Source organism: Acromyrmex echinatior, chromosome 5, assembly GCF_024713525.1.
Source record: "Acromyrmex echinatior isolate Ae372 chromosome 5, ASM2471352v2, whole genome shotgun sequence".
NCBI lineage: Eukaryota > Metazoa > Arthropoda > Insecta > Hymenoptera > Formicidae > Acromyrmex > Acromyrmex echinatior.
In genome coordinates this window covers 11,241,099-11,267,995 of record NC_141856.1, presented here as the reverse complement: position 1 = coordinate 11,267,995, position 26,897 = coordinate 11,241,099, and the positions used below count along the sequence as shown (strand labels likewise).

The window sequence follows — 26,897 nt, the reverse complement described above, 5'->3', positions numbered from 1 at the left end:
AACGCAAAATACAGACATTCGCAATAACGGTATGTTCTCAATCTTAACTATCTTATATGTTCACATGTCGTTTATATGATGTTTGTACGACGTAAAATATAAAATTAACAGCAGTCATTATTATATGTAGTCTTATTGTCGTGCCTGTTACATAAAATAACACGACATTCGTGATCACAGATGTTTGATATCATATACATAACAGGTCTCTTAATGTTTTATTGCTCAACTGAAGGCTGCACATTCAGTTTGAATTTTTTCACTTGAGAATATCTTGATAATTCTACAAAAGGAAAATTTGAAAGAACTAGTAAACGCAAAAAATTTTTATCGATATATAGTCGAATTATTCAAATAATTATTCAAGCCTCATTTCTTGTAACATAATGTTACATCTCGATAAAATCCTCTTATTCTTTATTGTAGATGTACGATTTATATCTTATTTTTATCTATCCCTAGGTTAGTATTTCGTCTTAATCTTATTTCACCCCTATTTTATCTTTATTTCAAAAACGAAAAAATTCCTTTTCTCTTTTATAAAAGGGTATTTAGTTTCTTTATTTAAACATTCAAACATAGATAGATCATTAGTTATATACTTTTATGCGTCATACAAATTATCTACAGATTATTCTAAAGAATGTCTAAGAATATCCCACGATCTTTCTCAAAAAAGCCCTCCTATAAAATAACAAATATAAAAGCGTATATTAACATTATTATAAATAAAAGCGTACATTAACATTAGTAATAGTGTATATTATATTAACGCTTAACAATTAAATAATTAGCAGTAAAATAGAAATCTTCCTGAATCCGAATATCTTTTTCTTCCTTTTTTATTCTTCTAATAAAATTAATTTTAAATATATGAATGTAGAGGATTCGCCTCGCATAAAGAATATTAAGGAAAACCAAATTTTTACTACAAATTATTAAAACTCAACTATTACTAAACTGTTACTCAACTATTACTCAACTATTACTAGAGTGGGGAATAGGGTTTACGCGGAGCCTTGCTGCCTTATCTCAAGGAAAGCGCGAGTATAGATTCTATCAAATTTTGAGGAGTATTGATTGATCCTGAAAGGACACTCTCATTCATTTTCAAAGTATAAAAGGAGCTGCCAAAAGCAAAAACAGTCAGTTACAATTATAGATCAGTTACAGTTATAAATTCAGATACACATTCAATCATTACATACGTTCAGTCTTACTTGCAGTTATACGTTCAACCTTACTACAATCATTCAGTCATTTATTCGCAAACCATAAGTAGAAACCTATCCAGTATAGTCGAATCAAGGTGAGAACTATCCTCGCGCTTCATCAGAACACTTCCATATTTTTCTTTTCGCATTGTTTTGTTTCTTTTAATACGTATATTTGTTTCTCTTAAACGGAAATATTGAATCGAATCGGACGGAACATAAATCTCTGATCTTCGGTTACATACAAGTAGTTCAGGACTTCACGAGTGACGATCTACGGTGTCGACACGATACGGGCGTAACGCTAGTTTAATACTGCTAAACTTATTTCGGCATTAAACTTATATTATTTTTGGTATTAAGCTAATATTATATTTTCTAATATAATTTATATTCTTAAACTACGAAGTGTAAAATTTACACAAAAATATTATTATAGGCACTAAGGCAGCTGTCTTGAATATGATCCATCTTTACTGAATTGTATTTAACATTTTTCAGTCGATTTTTGCTTAATATTAATAATTTATATTGTTACTTAATATTTTAAATATTTATTAAAATCATTTTTAATTGCGTAAATAAAATCATTACTCTGCACAAATGAATGAATCTTACGAATTTTATGCGTCATCCAAAATATGGGCGAAAATATGGCAAGTGTTAAAATTAATAATACAACATATTATAATATTCTTATATTTCTAATAAATTTCGCCATTAATTACAGAAATTGTACGGAGCAATGGTAATTCGCATTTTAAAAAGTAATATAATCCAATGATAAAAACCACAATAAAAACGTATTGATTTTCATTAATAATCCAATTTCGATGGATGACGGAGGAGCATCTTTTCTCGGCGGGGAAGCAATTTTGTTCGATAGAGTTAAAAGCTTCAACGACGAAAGGCAGTCTCACGCGTCGGGAGCGTCTAAGGCGTTCGACAGCATGCAGCGAAAGAAGGAAGGAAGGAAGCGAGAAAGGAAGGGTTAAGGAGACCAAGGGTGTGAATACGCACGATTCATCAGTACGGATTTGTCTGTGTGTATTGAAGATTACGTGCACCCCGTGGACTCGAACTGCGCGCGTCCTCGTTAAGGAGCAAGGTGCGACCGGCCATCCTTTCTCTGCGTTGTCAGGAGGAGTCCCATAATCACGCGTCCCCTTAACGACACGCATTTTTAACCCCTCAAATTGAACGCCGCAACGTCGGCCATTCTCGTCGCGTCACTGAGGATCTGCGCCGTCACCTCACGAAATAGTCGAAGGATCGCGGTTCTGGGACTCCTGGGCTGGCTGGGAACGTGACAAACGAGAAAATGAGTCAACTTCCGACACTCAGTCCGACATTTCCGAAAGAAGGAAAGAAGTGTTCTCCATGTTTCCTGGAGGGAGAGTTATCGATCATCATGCGTTATTTTTTATTTACCATCGCCTATTTTATCATAGAAAATTGTAATTTAAAAAAATTCAGGTTGACATTCGATTTCTGTATATCATGAAATTCTTTTGAGAAGCGAGAATACTTCCACGACGGCCATTACATCGATACTATATGAAAATCGAATGTCATGGTGAAATTTGGACGAACGATTTTCTTAACCGCCTCTTTTATATGCCAAAATAAGATTCCACAAACTCAAATCGATTCTCCGAGGGCGAATTTATCGTGATTGCAATCCGACGTTGTTTCTGAACGAGATTCAGGAGAATTACCTTTCGTTTGCGGGGGATCGTATTTTTTTCCTTTTTCCCCCCTTCGCCGCGCAGCGATATTGCGTCTTTCGGATGAAAGGATCGGAATCATTAGTCGCCAAGTTCACTATCGGCGTTTATTTACGGGCCGTTTTATTGTACATCCCGTAAATGGAATTTTTCGATAAAAATGCAAACAGCGGCAATTATACAAGTTGTTCGATATCAGCGGCCGGACCCGCAAAAGGCCCCGGGTCGCGCGCAAATCCCGAGGGCCTCTTCGAAAGAACATCGTCGTGTTGTCTCATAAATTCATGCTCGAAACTGCGGTAGGTTTATTCCGGATTCTCTGATTCCGCGCGGCATCCTTTTTTTCGCCACTGCAATAATCGTGAAAAAACACAGCACTTGGAAATAGTCGATTTATCATTATATATTATGAATAAATAATTGCGTTGAACCATAATTGCAGGTTGGAATATTACTGAAAGTAATAACAGAAAGTAACAAATCACACTAATGCAATCTTAAAATTTCGCAATAACGTAAACATAATTTTTTATTTTGTATTTTGTAATTTTTATGTTTATGAATTACGTAACTTAATGAATTATAATAAATTAAATGTTTATCTCTTTAAAAGAAAAACAGGAATTGTAAGATATGTGGCAAGGAAGAATTTACTGTGAGCCATATGACAAAGATAGGCTGACATTGAGTAAAGGAATTGAGAAAGTTAGTTGATGAGAGATAAGAAGATGCAATAAATGCAATAAATGACGAGAAAAAAACAGAGACGGCGAGGAGGAATGAATAGAAGAGCGAGAATAAAAGGACTTCTAATAATTGTAAAAATATAATATAGATTTAAGGGGGCGATTTTGGAGTCAGCGCGGTAAGAGATATGCAATCTACACTTACATAATCATTAATAGTATGTATATTAAAAGATGTTGATTTGATTGTAAATTAAGTCACCTCTTATTAGGTCATGAGTCTAAAATAAACTTTTATTGTATTTATATTGTACGACACTGAAGATGACCTGATAAGAATCGAAACGTTTGTAGATTATATTAGATTTTGATGAATCTTAATTGTTAATAACTACCATCCGGTTTGTGAATCGTAGCATTATAGAATTTTTTCTTATTGTATATATTTATTTTGTGACCATTGTCCATATACCTATTTTAGAATTTAACCTTAGGATAAGAAAACATTAAAAATGATCTTTTTTTTCTTTATATTTTGCTTTTTATAATCCTTGTCCATTTACCTATAGACGAAGGCCCCTTACGATAAGAATAGAAATAAAATATTTCTAAAAACAAAAGGTATCTATTTAACAACTCAATAATTCGAATTTTCTAGAAGTATTTCCGAAGCCTTAAAATAGAGAGCGCTTGGACTAAGTAAGTCAGTCCATTGAGTCCTGCGAAACCAGTCGCATCTAAAAATTAATAAAGCGAATCTTGTACAAGATCAAGAATAAAGAGTTTTTATTTGAAAGAACATTATTACGAATCTTACAATTTAAAGAAAGATTATCAAAAGCTAAGTAAATTGCTACTTGGCTTGCTTCCCTGACTTTTCATATTCGACTAGGATGATATGAGCATTGTAAGCCAAGGTTACAGAAAGCGAGAGCGAGAGAATAAAGAAAACAAGCGACTTTCGCCCCCTCGGTACTCGATGGCGTGACGCATCAGTATTCTGGAATCGCGCCGACTGTTCGTCTCGCGGGACAGGAATTCAAACCATTCCGATCGAATTTTCCGCCGGTTCACGGAGCGAGAATTTACGATGACTCGCCCTTCTCCGAAAACTCATACGAGAACCTCCTCGACCTTCGTCCCCCCGCCTTACGATATCGCTTAATTGTCACCGAAACAATAAGGAGTCGCGAAAACTTCCTGGCCAACGTTCAATTTGGCAAACAGGGACAATCGCGGTTTCGCTAAATCGTAGGGAGACTTGGCACAAAATTTAATTGTGCGATAAATTTAAACTACTATCAATAAGTGTCAATGTGCTGTCAGTGAAATAACATTATTATTATCTAATAATAAGATAATTACTAATAATAAGATATTATTGAGACTTGGAGGAAAAGAGAGAAAAAAGAGAAAGAAAGAAAAATCAAATTTAAAATTAATACATGATTAATTATATTCCAATGCTGGAAATCAAAGCGGATAATTGCTCAATATCTTTATTCTGTATAACAGAATAAAGATCGCAATCATTAAATTTCACCACGTCAATTGCAACTCGATTCAAAACGTAGACTCATTGCCACTTGAAAAATGTTAAAAGCACACTTATTCGACACGTCATTCCGCCACTAGCATGGCCAGTTGATTACCATTGTGGACGATAAACGTCGATGATAAATCCAACCATCCATTTGCGCATTTGCTTATCTATCCATCAGCGTGACTGCCTTTTTTCTCCCCATCAAGTCACCTCTTCCTCTTCCCTCTCACTTCACTGTATATTACTTTTAATTGAATTCCCGCGATGAAATTTCATCCCCGACGCTACTCTCTTCGTCTCCTCTCTTTTTCTCTTTCGCTTTTTCCTTTATTGTATTAAGTCGAGAGACCATTTCACAGCCATCCTTTCTCGCCGGCTTTCTCTCGGCTCAACTCACCCTTTGCGTCCCTTCTTGTCTACGCCTGTACCAGACTTCAGCTTCTTCTCAGACAATTGTACCCTCGTACACACGCGTCGAGCTTTTTTGAGTACAATGCAGTCGGACAAAATCACGGCGCGACACACCGTTTTCAAAATGGATCAAGTATGTGCAACAACTCTCATTTTACTTAGGAGCACATCTACGTGCATGGAATGCAGCCGCGCTGCAAGATGAAGAATACACCCCAATGCCGATTGTTTGCGTCTCAACATCGTCACGCGCAACACACGCAATTCATACAGTGACACGAGATATCTCACCTTGCTTTCACGCGGATTTATGTATGTTTAGTTGTTTGTGTGCTTTGCGACGTCGCGCATAATTCTGCCGCTGAGATATTATTGTGTCTCTTGATAATATAAAAGCACATGAATTTTCTCTTGGTATTAAATCACTGTATACTTAACCAGTATTTTGGTCTTGGTTTTGATAAATTCCCTTGTATGGTTTTCCGACCTTACTATTGGATCAGTACCATGCGTATCAGTTTTTATAGCCTCTTCGGGGACAGAGGTTCGCTTATGTTTTTGCATTTGATAGGAGTGACATTCTTGGAGATTTGTCAACACTCGAAGGAACTTATAGTTCAACGAATCCGAACGGCGAATGCTAAATCGCGTATGCAGGGCGCAGATGAGATCGAACCATGGGGGAAGGAATAACATAGTGTATGCAGTTTGCAAGTTCTCTCTGAATCTCTGTCTATAAATGTCGATAAGAGACTAAGGCTGCCAACTGTGAAATGCTAAACATGGGACAATATTCATAGTCCATTTTTATTTTAAAACTGTCTTAAATAATGTCTTAAGATACTAATACAATCCTCGGATTGACTTATGACGTCTTAAGACATACTTAAGACAGTCTTAAGCTGACTTTTCATACGCAGCACATTGTGGCAGCAATTCGTTGCTATTGATTAAAAATTTTACATGAGTTAAGTGCACTCGTGAGTGCATTTTCCAATAAATAGACTTGCTTTTTCGTGTTTGAAGTTCTGCTGCGTCGCGTTTCATCGTGTCACTCATAGTATTTAAGTTAGACTGATGTAATTGGTGTGTTTGCGAGTATATGCGTATGTGTATGCGAGTGTGTGTGTGTGTGTGTGTGTAGATGTGTGTGTTTGTATGATTTCAGTTATTAGTTTACTTCTTATTGCATTGTTGTCTTATTCTGGTTTTGATATTGGTAGGTTTTGTAACAGCAATTTTGACCTAACCATTTGCAAGTTACTATTGTCTTATATTTATGTTTATGTTAACTATAGTCTATTGTACTTTATGTCTATTACTCTGTTAACATGTAGTTTTTTTTCATATAGCTTTGCAATAAACTAAATTAAATTAAATTAAGTATTTAAGATAATAACTATCTAAATAACGACATATGTTATTGTATCGTCAATCATTCAACAATCAATGATTTAATTGTAAGATTGCAGGAAAAATCTTCGACTAATTCTTCGTCTAATTCTTCGACCGTTAAGTCTTCCGTCCTCTACGTTTTCCTATCGCATATCACGCGAGTGCGGGTACTTTAAATGAGAAAAGGTGGGCGAAGGGACGGACGTATCTTGAAATTAATTTAATTAGCGGTCGGTTTAGCCCCAAACTCACGTCAAACGCTCGTTAATCGCAGCTGTCGTTGTTATCGTCGTCGACGTCCGCTGCAGCCATAACAATTACTTATTACCTCGCTTGATTAGTCTAAGCGTATGAATAGGTAGAGTTGTTTGTAATTTTCATTGCGGTAAAATTCAACAAAATTCAACATAACTGAATGTATTACAAGAAGATCGATTTCTCAAGAAAAAATATACTTTATTATTATTCATTGTTACATACCAATAAAATCCCCTTATTCTTTATAGAATAATATATTCATCATAGATATACAATTTATACTTTACTTTATCTTATCGCTAGATTTCCCTATTTTATCCTTATTTCGAAACCGGAAATTCCGTTTCTCTTTTATATTCAGTTTCTTTATTTGAACATTCAAACTCTAACAGATAGATCACGTTATGTACTTTTATGCGTCATAAAAATTATCTATAGAATATCTATATCTATATTCATCAGAACCTCGTTTTCGCATTTATCTTTTTTTTAATAAACGATAATATCAAATCGAATCTATCGACGGAACGTCTAAATCTCTAATCTCTAATTCTTCATACAAATATACATATATATATGAATATCTGAGGAGTCGTTGCGACTGTCGCTGCCAATAGCGTGGCCCCCGTTTACGACAGTTCTCCGGAACATTATAATTCTTTTTTGCATTACTTCCATGCCTACCAAAGGCGGACGAAGACAAAGAGAAAAGAGATTGAGGTTCCAAGTTAAATCGGCCCTTATTTCGAATCAAGATCCTTTCCCCTATTTCCAAAAACTTGCGCAATTGCTAGACCAAGACAAACCGGTAGACTCACTCCGCGAACCTGTCTATACTCTAAATAAATTAGAGGTCAACCTCACGTTTCCTAGTTACAAAACCATTCCAAAGCACGATCCACGTAGATTCGCCTATAAACTTCGCGATCTTTTTGGCACCGGATCCAAGGTTACCCTTCCTTTAAATTATCCAATACTTCCCAGTGAATCGCATCCTTAACTACACAACTTAATCTCCGGTCCCCGAGTAAATTGTTTAAATACATTGACTCAAAAACGGAGAAAAAATCTCAATAACGACATTGAGACGTAACATCATATAAAATTCATATAAAATAAAAATATTTTCTCCTCTACAATTTTCAAATATCTTTTATTGTTTATTAAGTTGTATCTTTTATCCATAAAGCTTTTATTAAAAAATATATTTTTATTTCTGATGGTTTTCTTTCACGCAGATAGATTACGCTAAGTTTGAACTTTATAAAGTAACCTTATCTAAACTTTATGATTTTTTTCTAATTTTTTGCTGAGTCCAAGATTGAAAACTAATAATCAGATTTTAAAAAGGATTTATAAACTAAATACAGTGTTGTAAAGTACAAATAGAACTACAATAAAAACTAAGGAAATTAATAATCATTAATAATCTTTTGGTATTTAGATACTATATACTACTAGTATTAGATACTAAACCGTAGAGTCTGATTATTATTTAAATAAAACTAATCAAATGCTCAAAATTATTCTCACACATCTCTTGACTCTACAAAGTTTTATCAAGAAGAAAGGAAAGCTGTTAACGCCACAATATTCGTGAAGTATACTGGCGGTCAGCCAATAGAAAAAGAAGAATCTTCGTTCTCTCCGATCGAGGAAATTGGCCACGTAGGCCAACGAGATCTTACTGAACCTGCTCCGACGTCTTTCAATTAACGCCTTTCCCGTTTCCCGTGCGATACGCTTCTCTCCCTTTCTTTGTTCCCGATGAATCCTTCGGGGGAGGAAAAGAGGGTAACATGGCAGGAGGAAGAAGAAAGGACACCCGGGGAGAAGAGAAAAGTCTTTATCGCGAGTGAGAGCGCTTTGACTTTACCGGGGAAATGGTGACGGTGAAGAAGCGGTAAAGAGAGGGTGCAGGTGGGTGAACAGGGGAGGATGGTGTTACGGGAGGAGAGGGTGTGGGTGAGTAGGATCGGCCGGAGGATGGCGTGTTATGGGGTTTTCACGGGTGGTGCTCGCGGGAATTTGCATACAGAGCATCTGTCACCAGCCCCTTAGCCCGGCTCCGGCCATTCTCGACTTGGAATATCTCCCGGCGCGGATCTACAGGATAATGGGGACTATTCTTATGGTAAATCGTACAGGGGGAGGAAAGGGCGGATTGTGCCTGTGATTCGACGTCGCGCGAGCTACTTTAAGAAACTGCCGCGTCTAGCACGCACAAAATAGCAGCTCCGTATGCCGCGATATACCGTTCGGATTTGTGGGACGATCGTAGTGTTGACGTACGATTTTGAAGTCGTCATCATGATTATTGAAGACTAAACAAATTGTCTTGGTAGAAATAAGTTAAATCCACGAAATTTAAGAAAAATGAAATTAACATGTAATTAAGTAAATTACGTGATATTTTGTAGTATTTTGTAAATCTGCATTCTATAACACCAAATAAACCATCAATCTGAACATTCTAATATATCATAATTATCTCGATAGTCAAACAAAATTTAATTTCAGAGTGTCTAGCTAAAGTTTTAGATACTTCAGCAAAACCATTCTTGCTACATTTCACTCCTAGAAAAAACAAAAATAAGACGCCATATGAGCTTTGGCATGATAAAGTACCAAATATTGATTACTTAAAAACATTCGGGTGAACGGTATATTATTACGTACATAAGAATGCGCATAATAAATTGCAATCGAGAAGGAAAGCAATAATACTAGATTATTCGCGAGAACGTATAGGGTACCGTTTATATGATATTGAGGTAACTATGACAAGAATGTAACAACGTTTGATGAAATACAAAAGGAAAATAAATATAAGAAACAGCGTAAAATAGACAATAATTATGAGATCTTGGATATTGAAAATATAATTAATATCTCCGATAATGGTAATTCCGACAGTAATACTAATAGAGATGTTGTAAGGACAAGTTACACTTGCAGAGTGTTTTCATACAAAATGTAAATAAGTTTCAGTCATGTCTTGGTCGAATCAATCGTTTTCTTCTTTCTAATATGTTTTATCCAGCTCATTTATACACGACCATTAGATTATAACATATTTTCAATTTATAAATGTCAAAATAGGAGAAAAAATGACCGAATTTAAAAAAAAAAAACTAATGTGACCTTTTAAAAAGAGTGACAAAAATCGGAAAAAGTGATTCACTGGCAGCCTAAATTTAACATTAGTAATATTTTGCAGATATTATAAATGAAAACAAAATGTTCTTAAGAGTTACCAACGATACATGCAAAAACAAATGCTGTGTAACAATGAGATACAATAGTGGTATCAATTTTTAGACCCTTATAAAAAAATCTGAGAAACAAGTTTTTTTTTTTTTAAGTAATATTGAAAGATTTTTCTTATAGAAGAATCCTTCAATATTACTTTAAAAAAATAAATAAATAAATAAATGTCGATATGTATTTCTACACTTACAATAACTGTAATAGAGATGCAGTACACCTAGATTTTACAGAATCACATTGCAAGGACACGGTACACACTTGCATAATACAAAATGTAAATGTAAGTTATAGTCATGTCTTGGTCAATCAAACAATAGTGTTTTTAATATAATTCATCCCGATTATTTATATAACAAACTCGAATCATGCTGGCTTACATTAGTCCATATTAATTAAATATTTAGACTCAATATACGAGGGGAAAAAATGACTAAATTTGAAAAAAGTAACTAAAAGTGACCTTTAATAAAAAGTAATAAAAAATTGAAAAAATGCCACGTAATGAAATACAATAGCATCGACTTCAAATCATCAACTGCTTACAAAAAATCTAATAAGAAGATTCTTCTTATAGACGAATCTTTTGATATTACATAAAAAAAAAAAAATAAATAAATGTCGATATGTATTTCTACACTTACAATAACTGTAATAGAGATGCAGTACACCTAGATTTTACAGAATCACATTGCGAGGACACGTTACACACTTCCATAATCCAAAATGTAAATGAAAGTTACAGTCATGTCTTGGTCAATCAAACAATAGTTTTTTTAATATAATTCATCCTAATTATTTATATAACAAACAATTATTTATATAACGAATCATGCTGGCTTACGTAAATCCATATTAATTAAATATTTAACTCAATATACGAGGAGGAAAAATGACCAAATTTGAAAAAAGTAACTAAAAGTGACCTTTAATAAAAAGTAATAAAAAATTGAAAAAATGCCACGTAATGAAATACAATAGCATCGACTTCAAAACATCAACTGCTTACAAAAAATCTAATAAGAAGATTCTTGTTATAGACGAATCTTTGTTATAGGCGAAAATAAATAAATAAATAAATGTCGATATGTATTTCTACACTTACAATAACTGTAATAGAGGTGCAGTACACCTAGATTTTACAGAATCATATTGCAAGGACACGTTACACACCTGCATAATACAAAATGTAAATGTAAGTTATAGTCATGTCTTGGTCAATCAAACAATAGTGTTTTTAATATAATTCATCTCGATTATTTATATAACAAACTCGAATTGCTGCTGGCTTACGTAAATCCTTATTAATTAAATATTTAGACTCAATATACGAGGGCGAAAAATGACCAAATTTGAAAAAAATAACTAAAAGTGACTTTTAATAAAAAGTATAATAATAAAAAATGGAAAAAATGCTACGTAATGAAATGCAATAGCATCGACTTCAAATCATCAACTGCTTACAAAAAATCTAATAAGAAGATTCTTCTTATAGATGAATCCTTCGATACAACTTAAAAAAAATGTTTGGATGCATATTTTTACAGTTCAACAACTGTAATAGAGCTGCAGTAAATCTATATTTTACAGAATCACGTTGTAAGGACAAGTTACACTTGCAGAGTGTTCCCATACAAAATGTAAATAAGTTTCAGTCATGTCTTGGTCGAATCAATCGTTTGTTTAATCTATTTTATCAAGCTCATTTACACACGACAAACATGAATCATGCTTAGCTTATGTAAATCCTCATTAATTAAATATTTAGTCTCAACATACGAGAGAGGTGAAAAAAATAAAGAGAAAAAGAAACCTTCAAAAAATCAAAAAAATATATATATATATTTTTATAAATATAAAAAAAAGTTTGCAATGTCTTTATTGTGTTAACCGAATCTTTCTTGAAGAATTTAGATTACAGTATTTTATATAAATTACCAATATCATAAAATACTTGTAATGAAAGAATTCTTAAATTATTTGATACAAATCTGTGACAAACTGGATTCTCGATCTCAACCGAGAAATTTGGCAAATCTATTTTTATTGATGAACATAATTGATCTACTGTTGATTGAAATATTCAAATGTTCCTAGCTTTTTGTCATCAGGCGGGATACTTATTGATGTGCGAATTTTTCTATTTTTTTTTATATTTTTTCATATTCTTTTCTTTTTTTATATTTTGACATTTCACCATTAAAGGTTTTTAAATTTTGTATTAATTTGTATCCGTTATTCGTTAATGTGAGATTATATTTCTGCGTTGCGATACTGAAGAAGGTTTTGTAAGCCGAAACGTCTGTTCAATTATATTAATTTTAATTTCATTATATAATAGCTCGAAATAAGCCATAACAGTGTGTTAGATATATATAATTATGACAGGGTTGCGACAGAAAAAAATGAATTTTAAAATTTCCTGACTTTTCCAGATAAAAAAGAGAAATTTCCATGACCAATGTAAAATATAAAAATTTTTACATATTTTATTTTACATATTTTGGTCATGGAAATTTCTCTTCAATCAGAAAATATGAAAAAAATTTTAATATTTAGAATAAAGGATTGTAAGAAAGCTAGCTTTTATTATTAAAAACGTAAAAAAAGCTTTGTAACATAATAAAATTTGAGGGGCAAATTCAAACCAAGAAAAAATTAATATTGCAAAAAAGAATGCGATTAGACGAAAGAGGACGATCAAATAAAATTACTGAGTAAAAGTTAATTTCCGGTAAAAAATTGTTCATGTATGAATATGTATAAATATGTATAAACATACATAAATATTTATAAAGATGTATAATCTTGTATGAAATATATCCATATACATATTCATATATTCCTCTTTCTTTTGTAAAATTACTTTTCAGTGTAACAGAAATAATAATAGTAATATGAAAACATAAAAAATAATTAAAAGAATAATTTTCACATTATTTGTTTTAGAAAAAAATCAAGTTTAAAGAAATTTTAAAAATTACTTATATATAATTGTATGTATACATTAAAAACTATGCACAATTGTATATAAGCAATTTTTTTACATTTTTTCCTAACTTGTTTTTTTCCTAAAACAAACAATGCGAAAATTATCCCTTTAATTATTTTTTATGTTTTCACATTACTATTATTATTTCTATTATTACACTAAAAAATAAATTTATAAAAAAAGAGAGGGATGTATGAATACACAGTGCGACAAATATGTTCCTGGACACGAACACATCTCAGTAACCAGTGGCGACATCTGTGCGTTCAAACATGCATTTTAAAGGTTGAACATTTTGCTATCATCTGTCAAAGTTTCATTCATTTTGGTTGACATATAACGAAGATATGACAGTTCATGTTAAACAAGATTTTGGTCGAAGTAGAAATTTTAATATGGAACAAAGAGCAGTGATTAAATTTAACGCAAAACTTGGTAAAAGTGCATCAGAAACATTCCGATCGATGCAACAAGTTTATGGCAGTCAATGTCTAGGTCGTACAGCTGTTTTTGAGTGGCATAAGCGTTTTTTGGAAGGCAGAGAGATCCTTGAAGATGACAAAAAGTCAGGACGGCCAATTTTGGTTCGAACACCCGAAATGATCGAAAAAATAATGATTTTGTTGCAAACGATCGCAATGCATCACTAAAAATGATGGAGGAGGCTTTAAATATCAGTAGAGAAACGATTCGAACTATATTACATGAAGATTTGGGTAAAACGAAGGTTTGTGCGAAGTTTGTTTCACACACATTAAGAAGCGATCAAAAATCAATTATTCCAGAGACATCGTTGCAGCAAATAAGCCGCAGAAAATAATCCAAACTTCCTAAAATCAATTATTACGGGTGATGAAACATAGTGCTTTCAATATGATCCAGAAACTAAGCGTCAAAGTGCGGAATGGAAGTCAAAAAATTCACCACAAGCAAAAAAAGTACGAAAAGTTCCATCAAAAATCAAAACAATGCTCATCACATTCTTTGATAGCAAAGGTATTATCCACAAAGAGTTTGTTTCAACTGGCCAAACAATTACTGGTGCATATTATCTCGAAGTTTTAAAGCGATTGATGGGCAGAATTCGCCCCGATTATCGTGATCCAGAAAATTGGTCTTTGTTGCATGATAATGCACCGAGTCACACTTCATTGATTGTCCGTCAATGTTTGGCTCGAAATCGTGTCTCTGTGTTAAACCATCCACCGTATTCACCTGATTTAGCCCCCTGCGACTTCTCAAAATTGAAATTGAAATTGAAAGGACGCTTTTTTGATGACATTCCGACCATCCAATCAGTTTCTACACAGGCACTAGAAGCAATTCCGCAAACTGAGAACATGCATTTGAATCACTATTGAATCGCTGTAACAAGTGTATTGAAGCCAGAGGAGAATATTTTGAATAATAAAACCAAAAAATATGCATATTGTTGTTTCAATTATGATTTTCAGGCCCTGCCCGAGAACATATTTGTCGCACTGTGTATGTATGGACATATTTCATATATGATTATACAACATGTTTATGAATATTTATGTATGTTTATACATATTTATACATATTCATGTATGAAACATTTTTTATCGATATATATGTAAAGATAAAAACTTAGCTTTTTAAAGAAAATAAAAAAGCGCTAATAAAAGACGTATGTGTTCATCGAAAAAAACTATTGTACCAAATTGTAAAACTCAAGTGTTATCTTTATTGTATTCAATACTATTTTTATTGTATACTGAATTAAAAGAATCCAAGTACTATTCTTATTATTTATTTAATAATTCTAATGATATAGAGTTGTCATCATACAAATGTACATTTGCATAAAAAAATTTGGTATCAACAACTGATGCCATCAAGTTAAATTTCATACAAAATTAAATAAAAAATGTATATCTATCAAGTGATACTATTTTTAATTTTTATACAATGAAGCCTAAGTAAACTCTATATCTCTTTGTATTCTTATTGAAGGTTTTCCAATTCCAAATAGCTCTTTTTCTTTTTAAAAGAAATTATTGTATCACAATCAAAGAAATTTTCTCTTCCATCCGAAGTTAAAGTAATAGTTATTTAATTCTTCTTCAATACATTATCACAAAGTTGCGTTACCTTGCGCAATTTAAATGTTATCGTAGTGTTTGAAAATTGGAATAAGAAAATCCTTCAATAGGAATACAAAGATATATATATATATATATATATATACAATATTTAGATTTCATTGTATAAAAATTAAACATAGTATCATTTTATTTTTTATTTAATTTGGTACAGGATTTAACTTCGCGCCAATTTTTGATACCAAATCTTTTATTCAAATGATACATATTATTAAAGTAACAAAAATAGTACTATATGGATTCTATCTTTTAATTTGATATAATAGTCATTTGGATTTTATAATTTGATACAATAGTTTTCTTCGATAAGCACATCTTAGCGCTTTTTTATTTTTTTTAAAAAGGTAAGTTTTTTTCTTTACACCAATTGTATGTCTTAACATGCATAAGGGTCTGTGTTGGAATAAGTAGTTATAATATTTTATAGTAGTTAGTTTGATGCTGCTAGTTTCCCTTTGACCTAACGAACTCTCGTGCGTTGAAATGTAAAACCGTACTGTCAGAACAGTAAAAATAATCGAAATTGTAAAGCCTTATATTCGCAACACATGAAATTCATTAGGTAAAAGGGAAACGAGCATTAAATGATGTTTATAGATTACGAATGTAAAAAACAATGATCATCGTTAATAACAACAAAGTTCAATATAATTTATCGATAGCTAAATTAGTTTGATAAAATTACTAGATCCTATACAGCATCATAAGTTTTTAGAAATATCTCAGAAATTTTTCATGTTTAAATATAAAAAAATTATGCAACAAATAAAAGAATGCTATGAAAAATGTGCATTAAACTTATCTTTGATCACATGCGTTGAATTGGACCTCAGTATAACCATTTCCGTAGCGATTCTAGCCGCTTTATCAGTCACGACGTCATTTTTATACAAATTTGATCTTAATTCTTCATAAAGGTCTTGTCTATGCGAACCCATTGCAGCCACTCCAAGGCCAAGGCAGCTACCATAACAGACCATCTGGAACAAGTTTCAAAGGATAAATCACATGAAATTTAATTATTGCACATATTTAGTTTGTAAAAGATCTATCCATATTATTATATATAGTTTGACAAATATTTAGTTTAATAAAAAATACCAATTATGTTTGAGATCGGTAATTCGGAAAAAAAGTAAGAACTCTTTCGATCGACCGACAGTAATTGTTATTGAACGCACGCATAAGGTGAGCTCGTGATTTCATCTCGAGCCTGACCTTAAGCTTCGTCAAAGTCAGGGATTCGTCGTTCTTTAGTCTTTTCAAAACAATTCGGTACACACAAACAGGCACCGGCAACGGACAATCGAAAGTTCTAGAACAATTCAATTCGCGCACGCGAGCGCCGCGCTCTTTACTATACTCGTGTATTATATCAACCGTGTGCCGTTCTCTCACTCGAATCTTTCCGTGCGGTGCATTCCCGCACAAATTATGTATTATACTTCAAATTAAAAAATAAATTAAAATTTTAAATATCAAAAATAGAAAAACGCTTTAAAAAATCCTAAAAATAAATGCATACCTCACAAGTGGATCACTAGTTGTCCTGGAATGCATGAAAGTAGTCGCAATGATAGTGGCAGTGTGGCAAATTGAAACACATATGGCATCCTTGATTTTTTTTAAATAAACATCAGCATGATGACTGCGAATCAGGAATTGCAAATGCAAATTGATAGATACCAATCACCACTCAAAATACTGGCTTTCCTCTCTTCTGCTTTCTAAAAAAAAAAAAATATTCTAAGTTAATATTCATTAACATAAAATTAAGGATAAATGATGCATCACGCGCATCATACATGAAACGCAGCCAAATTTCCCACGCGAAGCGACTCTCACTCCCCCGCCCCTCCTACAAAGGGGCGCACGACTTCGATGGCTGCGTTCCGTTCCGTTTCACGTATGATGCGCGTGATACATCCTTTATCCTTGTTTAACATTCGGTGAATACAAGGATAAATGATGCCTCACGCGCATCATGCATAAAACGGAACCAAAAACGTAGCCAAAAATTGTACTGTTGGAACATCGAAACCCAAGTGCAACAGTACGATTATGAACCTCATTTTGTATATGTACTTACATGCAATCGCTTGTATATTCTTCTTCTTCTTCTTCTTCTTATTATGCCCCTTGGTTTTCCGATTATAAGATTGATGTCCCCGAAGTCACCTTCTTTCGCACCAATTTCGCGCAGATATCGACACTCGGGCCAATGCATATCCACCTCAAATGATCTTGAGACTCTACACAGTACACGTTTGCCGAGCGAACCGGGCGACTATACAAAAAACGCGGCGCCCCGTCTCCTTCAAAATAACTCAAGCGGCCAATCAGAGCTGCGCTCTCTGTCGTGTTCCACCACGCACGCGCATTGGCAAGACGATGACGAGGCGGTCAAATAATGTTACAATTGATTGGTGCGCGATCTGCACGACCAAAAGCTACGCCGCATAGCGGAATGTGTCCAAATTAAAACTAATGGCGATCGGTAATACCGATCATGGTGGAAGGAATAACATAGTGTGTGCAATTGAACGATGTCTCTCTAAATCTTCATTCTCTCTGTGGATATCGCGTGGTGGAGACAAGGGTTATCAACTGTGAAACGCTTATCCACCAACTGTGAAACGCCATTTACCAAACATATTTCGGTAATTATTTAGAATATTCCACTCCATCTGAAATTTTAATAAAAATATATTCATTCGACGCATTTTCATTCAAAACGAAAGAATTTGATAAAAAAAAACCACGGCGGTCAGCTTCGTGAATCGAGTTATCGAGTTAAGCGTTAAAGTTGGAAACTTTAGAGATTAAGATATCTGTTATCCCGATTCATATACCGCTATACGTTCTGCATTAATTATACAAATTCACTGCTTTAAAAACACAAATTCATTGCTTCAAAAACATAAATTCGCTATTTTAAGCCTATTCTACAATGTGCTCTTTGTTTTCTGTTTCTTGTTTTTTACCTTTTGTTTTTTTCTCCTTTGCAACCGTTTTATTAACAATTGTATTTTTTGCTACGTATTTCTTGTTTCTTTCGAAGTTCGTTAACTTTTATTTCGGGCAATATACTACCGGTGTGCATACTACGGATTTACTACAAGAAAATAATAAGGAAATTGGTAAGTCTAAACGAATGATAAATTCAATCACTTTTTTCATATTACGGATACTAATAGAGATATATATATATATATAATCAATTATTCTATTATTCGAATTAGTCTGAATTTAAATTTACTTCTGAATTTAGATACTTAAAATCAGATATAAAATAAATTTAAATCTCTTAAACGTACTAACTTTGGTTTATTGGATTATTAAAATAAAATCCTAAGAATTTGACAAAATCTTGGATAAATAATTAAATAATAGAATTATTTATATTTTATTTATGATTTGAATTTTCCCGAATGAGAAATTCTGATGCTTTTCTACACAGGAATGCTTATTTTTATCCACGTTTTTTCATTATATATTTGATTTTTAATAATTTATTCTCGTAATAAACATATATTCAAAATAAAGTTTGGGGAATGAAAAAATTAAAAAACACTCGCACAACTACATCTGCAAATTTCTATCAGCTCGTCGAGCTCGTCGTCGCGTCGATTCCTGCGTCAATTCCCATCGTCTCGTTCCACGGGCCCCGAAAATAGCTTTCCGAGCACGAATCGCGCAACACATTGAAATTCACCGCGAATCTCGCTTTCCATCTCTATCGCCGTCAACCGAGAACAGAGCCACGCGCTTTGATCCGCGGAACCACCCTTCGCTCTCTCTCTCTCACCTACCTCACGCAACGAGTCAGTCACCTATCTCAACCCCTCCTCCCTCACGCAGTTCTGTTTTACTCTCGAGGCACATCCGCCTTCGTGTCCGTCGCGACGCCCTTTAATTTAGCTCGGGGTCCCATCCCTCTGTGTCCCTATCTCATCCATCTCTCGCAAGCGATCGATTCGTACGTGCTCCGTTCCTCTCTTTCCCTCTCTCTCTCTCTCTCTCTCTCTCTCTCTCTCTCTCTCTCTCTCTCTCTCTCTCTCTCTCTCTCTCTCTCTCTCTCTCTCTCTCTGGAATGTTGTGCGTGTTTTTGTATTTCACGAAACATAGGTATTTATGGCAGGCTACATGCCGGGGTTTCAATCATTTTTGCACTTGTTATCACCGCGACCCGCCCCCTCCATCTTTATCCCGTCTGCTTGTCTCGGACATGATCGATTTACATGCACATCCACGTTCCTTTCTCTTTTTCTGTCTTCATCTCATACATAAAGCAAAATGGAACAGTCAGTGATTGATCATTAATGAATAAATGTCTATTAATTGGTATTTATATTAGATAGTCTATATCCACTGAATAATATTTTAATAATAGATTTATAATCTAAATATTATCTTTTAATAAAATAGATTGGACATGTGTAGTGTATAATGTAGTGCACTTAATATGAATTAATTTAATTATAAGAAATAAATTTGATTTTAATAGAATAAGTTTTTAATTGCGAGTATCTAAATATGTGGAAAGACGTTATAAAAGGAGCTTCGGAATAAAGTTGCGAATACATTGAAGATACGCTCTCAATTTCTTGCATTTAACAAACACCTCGATCCGCGACTACCGGAATATTTCTAAACCCACACAAATAAACTTCATCATACGGAAATAAAATAATCTTTTGGACAGCTCGGTGATACAAGTTTTTTACTTAACGAGACAATGCACACTTTTTCTTTTTTAGTGTTTACAAAGTATTTAATTCTAATTGCCTAGTTGCAGTTCATAATCATAATTACAGTTCATTGCAATCTTAAATAAATTCGAAATGAAAAATAATAAGTTTTTTTACATAATACAAAAATACAAATAAGATAAATGTGAATTTTTTTTATCCTTGCAAAATAACATTTTTGTTATAATTCATAAGTCTAGATAATTCTAGAAAGATGGAGGAAATACCGTACTTTGAATTTTATCAAGACCCTAAACCATTAAATATGGACGTCGAGAGGGCTCGTCGACATTTCCACAAAGGTTTTAATTTTAAGTTGGCTTCGATTCCATTAACGATATCGCTTTCCTTCGATGAAAAAGATCTAAGCTCAATGGCTGCAACATTTATTTTCTTCAACAGAAAAGAATCCGAATAAAGTCGCACAGTAAAACGTCTTAATATAACTTTAAAATTCGATAAAAAAGTATATACTTCCAAAGACTTTAATTGCTAGAATTAAAATGTTTTTCACAATTGAAAATCACTTTTATCCCAAAAGACTTAAAATACCGCAAATTTACCGTCTAATTACAGAAATCTATTGTATCCATGTAATTATTAGAATTTGAAAAATTAAAATCAACTCATTGCAAATATAACTACACTTTTCTATATCACAAATATATTTAAAAAAATTTTATCAATATAATTTTCACATATACATGTATATATATATATATATATATATATATATATACGCACATATAATTTCTAGAAAAATATTAAATTAACTTAGAAAAAATTTCTAATTTAAGATTAATAATTCGCTTGCCTATTATTTTAGAAAATAAAATTGCTCGCTTCATAAACATCTTAGCTACAGTTATTCACGCACCTCGTGAACAAATGGCTGCTAATCTTCGCCCCGAAGAATAACAAAAGTGTTCAACCGATCGAAGCAAATCCGGCGTTATTATCAAATTATCACAGCTAAAGTCATAATCGGTACCGTACGGAACGTGGTGCGTTGACATAATACATGGGGACGAGTTTAACGCGAGTTTGACGGGAAAAGTCGGATCGACCCTTCCTCCAGTTCGTGAGAAGAGGGGCCCTGCTCTTGCTCTTTCTCTCGAGAGGAGGAGATCCCGATCCCTCGAAAGTACAAGAACGCGCTGGGGGCCTTCTCTGGTGGAGAAGGGTGAAAAATTGCAGCGACTTATTAAACGGAAAACTTGGCCGCCCCCGGGACGGCACGGGACGAGACAGCGGGACCCAGCCGCGTGCCCCACTATGATATATGTATGCCTATCGGGTAAGAAAGTTTTGACGAGCCCGAGCGACTGCCGGCTGCGTTATTATTGGCGATAAATTGTCGAAGCGCGCCGTTCTCTCAGCCGGTCGACGCGAAAAAATGAATGAACGAATCCGCGAGGTTGAGCCGAAGAACAAAAACGCTCGCCGGATGTACGCAACAACGTGAACAATGTCGCTTCCCGCGACAAAGCAGGAAATACTAAATCATATATTTCTTAAAATGGAGTATATTTTCTTAAAAATTAACCTATAAAATTAATCTATATGTCTAACAGAAGAGATAATATAAATTTATGTCTAATATTAAATTAACGCACTAACTACCGTGTTGACTCCTATTTCCCAGAAAATTTGGTACTTTAATTTGTTAATTTTTTAGGAGATTCTGATTCTATTTTATTTGTTTACTAGATAATATTATGTAAATTTTTCACATTAAAATATATTTTTCAATAAAATATATTTTTCAATAAATTTTAAATAAATTTTCGATAAAATTAATATCTAAACGCTTCTTTAGAATTCATAACATACTATATAAAATTAATGTAAAGTGCTCTCCGTTCATATATTATTAAATTAATATTAAAATTAATACCTTAAACCCACATAAATATTCAATTACTGTCAACGTTAATATTGCTAACTAATTGTAAACAAATGTTTATGCTAAATTAAAATAAGAAACGAATTGATTCCAAGTTGATTAAACATATTATGTAGTATATTTAGTGTCAACGACATAAAAATATTACTTTTCATATTAAATTTGTGGCATATATATAAATTTTGTGGTATATATATATATATATATATATATATATATATATATATAAATTAATTATTTATATTAATTATAAATGGTTTCTTAAACGACAACTAACTTTCTACTGTTCCGAAGTGCGAGTTATCTATGATAGTTTTATAGTATTATCGATCACATCTTACGAATATTTTGTCGAAAAAATATTGTAAAAGTCGATCATTAAAAAAATTGAAACCGCACGGATCGAAATTTGTCTACTGAACGATAGTTTTGACCTAAAACGACCTGTCGACCTCACAACAAGAATGTAGTTTCATATCTATGCCGGCATCTCTTTGAAAATGAATAGCTTTCCTTTCTTCGGTTTTGATCAGACATCTATAGTAGATTTAAAAGGTATTTTATATTATTGCCATGAAAATAATTTTAAAAGCATTGGCACATCAAATCTTCGACTTCGGTTGTACTATAAATATAATAATATTTACGCTACATTTGATGAAATATAATCAAGATATAGTATTCTGTACGTGGAGTAATGAACTACTCCAATCATGTAAATTTAGCATATGTGGGATTTTCACATGCATATTAACAAAATAGAAAATCAAAGCAAATAAAAAAAATTAAATAACTTTTAAATCGATAAGAGAATTGTACTTTGTGCTTAAATTTTACATAGGTAACAAACGTTAATAATAGAACAATCTATGAAATTTTTTTTTTGATAATGCTTTGAGACATACATCTTTGTAACACATACATCTTTAAAAAATTGTGTTTCCTTTTTTAATATCTATGTAATAGATATTAAAATTTAATATCTATGAATTCTGAATTCACATTTTACAATATTGTTCATCTCAATCTTTATTATAATATCTTAATTTGTCCATAATCGTCGAGTACATTAGTTTCTTTAGTAAATTTAATTAATTCGTTGATGTTCTCGAGCAACTTACGACAGGACTGATCAATCCCAAAGTTTCAATTCGCGAATAAATCGATCCCTAGACAATCGACGAAATGTCGTCCTATATCGTAACCAGCATCTCTCTCCGCGGGTTGTAACCACTTCTCTACGTTTGACAATATTCTTCCCTACGTTTCCCTTGAAGATGCGCGCGCGGCTTTCCGGATAATTCGAGGCGATAAGCCTGATGAGAGGGTTTATCGTTAGAGGGTTTTCCCCAAGCCGTGCCATGCCACGACAGGGTGCAACAACTAACTTCCAGGTTCTTTTCGCCTTCTCTCTCTCTCTCTCTCTCTCTCTCTTTCCTCTTCCTCTTCCTCTTCCCCTCCCTCTTCTTTCCCCGTTTCCTTAAAGTTCCATGATTCTCTCCGTAACGGAGATTCAAAGCGGAGGGCCGGGCCTAAGTAAGAAGCTACCTGAAAGAGGAGGATCAGTGGGGACGAGATTTAAGCCGGTGACTCGTAAATCGCAGCGGTCCATATCCTTGCTCGCTCCTCCTTGTCGAGAGTCGATTGCTTCGGACGATCGATCGACTATGAAGTCCAAAGGATGAAAACAGACGCGTACGGAAGGGAATGGCCGATTAAGGAGAGACAATTCTGAGTACATTTATTTATCGCGTGGGCACAAGAACATACGACGCTGACAGTTATTGGCCGCATCAAGCCATCACGCAACTTACGGAGAGAAATTCAAATCAAGTATGGCGGCGGATTTATGCCGTTCGCGCGTTTTTCCGGCACGACGAAATGATCCTTCCACCATCGGTACGATCCGTAAATCGGATGAATGCCGGAACTTCGCCGAAGGCCACAGGCGAGTCTGCGGTCCTTGGCCAACTTTTCGCGCGGACAATCGCGAAAGTGCGTAGCGAGTGACGGCTCTCAAAAGCAATTCGACAACGTCCTAATTGAGCCTTTCGCTGCCAGTTCGTGTCCTCAATTTCGATCATATTTTATATAGGATTATGTTAACATGTTTATTTATAGCACAATTATCATTGAAACGAAGTTTGCGCATTTTAATATTAATTCATATAAACATATAAAGAAAAATAGTTTGTTTTGATTGTTCATTTTAATTAAAAAAAATTCTTTCCTTTTTTTTCTTGAAAGAACTTAACGTTTCCTAAAAAGAATACGGATGAAGAATTGACGAGTAGTAACTATCGATCTAAATTATAGTCATGGATGATCTCAGAGTTATTTAGTGAATTTAGAAATTGTTCTCATCGGTCACGGCGTTGCGATTGATTTAACGCTTATTTCCTGGACACGACGATCCTGGGAATCGGAATTCTTGAAGTCGAGCGATCTCAGGAGCAAAGTTGTTCCAGACCAGTCGACGCTGGTCGCTTGATCGGCCACGTTTTTTGCCCGACGAGTCGTCGTCCCTGCGGAAGGCTGTATCGAGAAGAGCAGAGGTACAGGAGGAGATAGAAAAAGAGAAAAAGATAATAGTTCAGCAAAAAGGTAAGATGCGAGTAATCTAAGTGTCGATTCATCCCCGCCGCATCGATGCCCATCGCGTGTCGATCGAGAGCTGTATTTTCTCTCGAAACGCTCAAGCGCACCTAAATTAATTCGTTTGGCCTACCCTTTATAGAAGAAAAAAAGAAAATACGCTTTCGCTTGACTAAAAGGGAAAAGTATTGAGAATAATTCGTTTATGATTAAGATAAAAATTGAGGTACTAATATGTGAGTCAAATTCCATCTAATCAAAGTCATTTGAATTTATGATGACTAAATTCAAATTTTAGAAAAAAATTCAACTGATATGTGAGATCGAAACTAAGTTTGCTTTATTTATCTGATTCAAACGTATCCCATCATTAAAATGGAAGAAAGAATGAATTTTTTACAAGATAACAGACAAATCTAGACATGACAACAAATATAGATACATGCAATATTTATGCTTAAAACTCACTACATTAAAAATCTCGAAAGATTTAAAGTTTTGTTAAAATAAAAAAGTGTAAGGAATATAGAACCCAGTTTTTAAATACATAAAATAAATCTAACGTTCATGTGACTACCTAAAATAAGATAAACAATAGCGATTTAAATCATTAATGGCTAACATAGTAATTAACAATTCTACATTAACGTCTATGTGTTTGACGCGTTGAAGTCGCATTAATTATGCCTCATTACTCCATACCACATCCTTAACGTGCAAGAAGAAGCGAAGGGCTCGTAAATTTTCGAAATTAAACGGCCGTCGAAGCCTGAAAATTAGACGACAGGCAGTCAAGAAGAGAAGCGTGGAGTTCGGGGCCGCGAGGCTTGCGAAGTTCCGAAGGACCCTCCATCCTTCGGGAGTGTCTTGGAGAAGACAGCGGCGGATAGTCCCTAACGAACTTATCCCGAAGGCTGAGTGCCGGCCTCCGGTACGCCTGGAAATGTACACGTGCGTTTCCGCTTCATAGGCGTACTTTATTTTCGATACCTCTAAATATGTGTACATCTAGAAGAAAATAAAGGTAAAAAACAAGATAACTAAAGATACATAAAGGAGACATAAGAGATATATAAAGAAGCAATATACATAAAAATATCTAATTTTAAGTTGGAATAAATATTGTAAGGCCATAAAATATAAAATAATGTAATAAGATATAAATATGATAAATGGTAACCGATGAGAAATAAATAATGAAATTAAATACAAATTCAGAGTACTGGCTAAAAAAAACACACACACACACACACAAATTTATACAGATAATTAAATTTATACAGATAACTATAAAAAGGAACAATATCTCTCGGATGAGAAACATGCTGCGCCTATGGCACCGTACTTTCGCAGGGCGTGTGAAAAAGGAAGACAAAAAAAAGGGTAGCAAAGAGAGAAACGTGGACTCTCGTGGAAACTCACTTTCCGCTTCGAATCAGTCGAACCCGCCGTCCCTTTACTCGCGCATACACCCTTTTCCTTCCCAGTCAGAGTCGAAGAAAAACCAATGAGAATTCGTGCGCTGAGATACGAAAGGAGAGGAAAGGGTGTCGCACAGTAGAATGAAGAGGAAACTGTATCCACATCGAAATGGAAGCGGAAGTGTAGCATTCAAAAAGGGAGAAAAAGGACTAACGAGCGATAATAATCCGCGGTGTGGATGATAGCACGAAATTCGTATATGCGACCGATCGTTTCACCTTCAAGTCAAGGTATTTTCGTAGGAAGAACGAGACGTAACATCGACAAACGATTTTGCACAGCGAAGGCGTAGATTACGGTCCACCTTATCATCCTCCCACTCCCCGATTGATCACGCGAGCGAGCGAGCGAGCGAGTAAGCGCTTATGGATAAATCGCTGGAACGGCCGCTTCATTCTTATCCGAATTAATACGAATTTATCGACGGACGTGTATGTACTGTACGCTCGACACAGGGCGGGATGCGAATCTCCGTACCGTTTTATTTCGCCATAATTCTCGATCCTCTGGAATTATCTTCCTCATAAGGACGTACGATCATTAT

At 34.0% G+C, this 26,897-nt stretch overlaps 1 protein-coding gene and 1 long non-coding RNA gene across 3 annotated transcripts in view; both read right to left on the bottom strand.

Annotated features, from left to right (window-relative positions):
* Positions 1-26,897, bottom strand: part of LOC105153601 (uncharacterized) — a 170,208-nt gene that overhangs the window by 91,538 nt on the left and 51,773 nt on the right. The gene's annotated exons all lie outside the window — the stretch shown is intronic.
* LOC105153600 (uncharacterized) overlaps positions 829-26,897 on the bottom strand; it is a 52,512-nt gene continuing 26,443 nt past the window's right edge. The window contains exons 2-4 of one of the 2 annotated variants that reach the window (XR_015545132.1): positions 17,709-18,306; positions 17,145-17,346; positions 829-16,599 (exon numbers count right to left, since the gene is read on the bottom strand). This is a non-coding gene — a long non-coding RNA (uncharacterized LOC105153600). Of the gene's footprint in view, positions 16,600-17,144; positions 17,347-17,708; positions 18,307-26,897 lie in introns of those variants that run through there. The other variant, XR_847107.2, reaches the window with a different exon arrangement.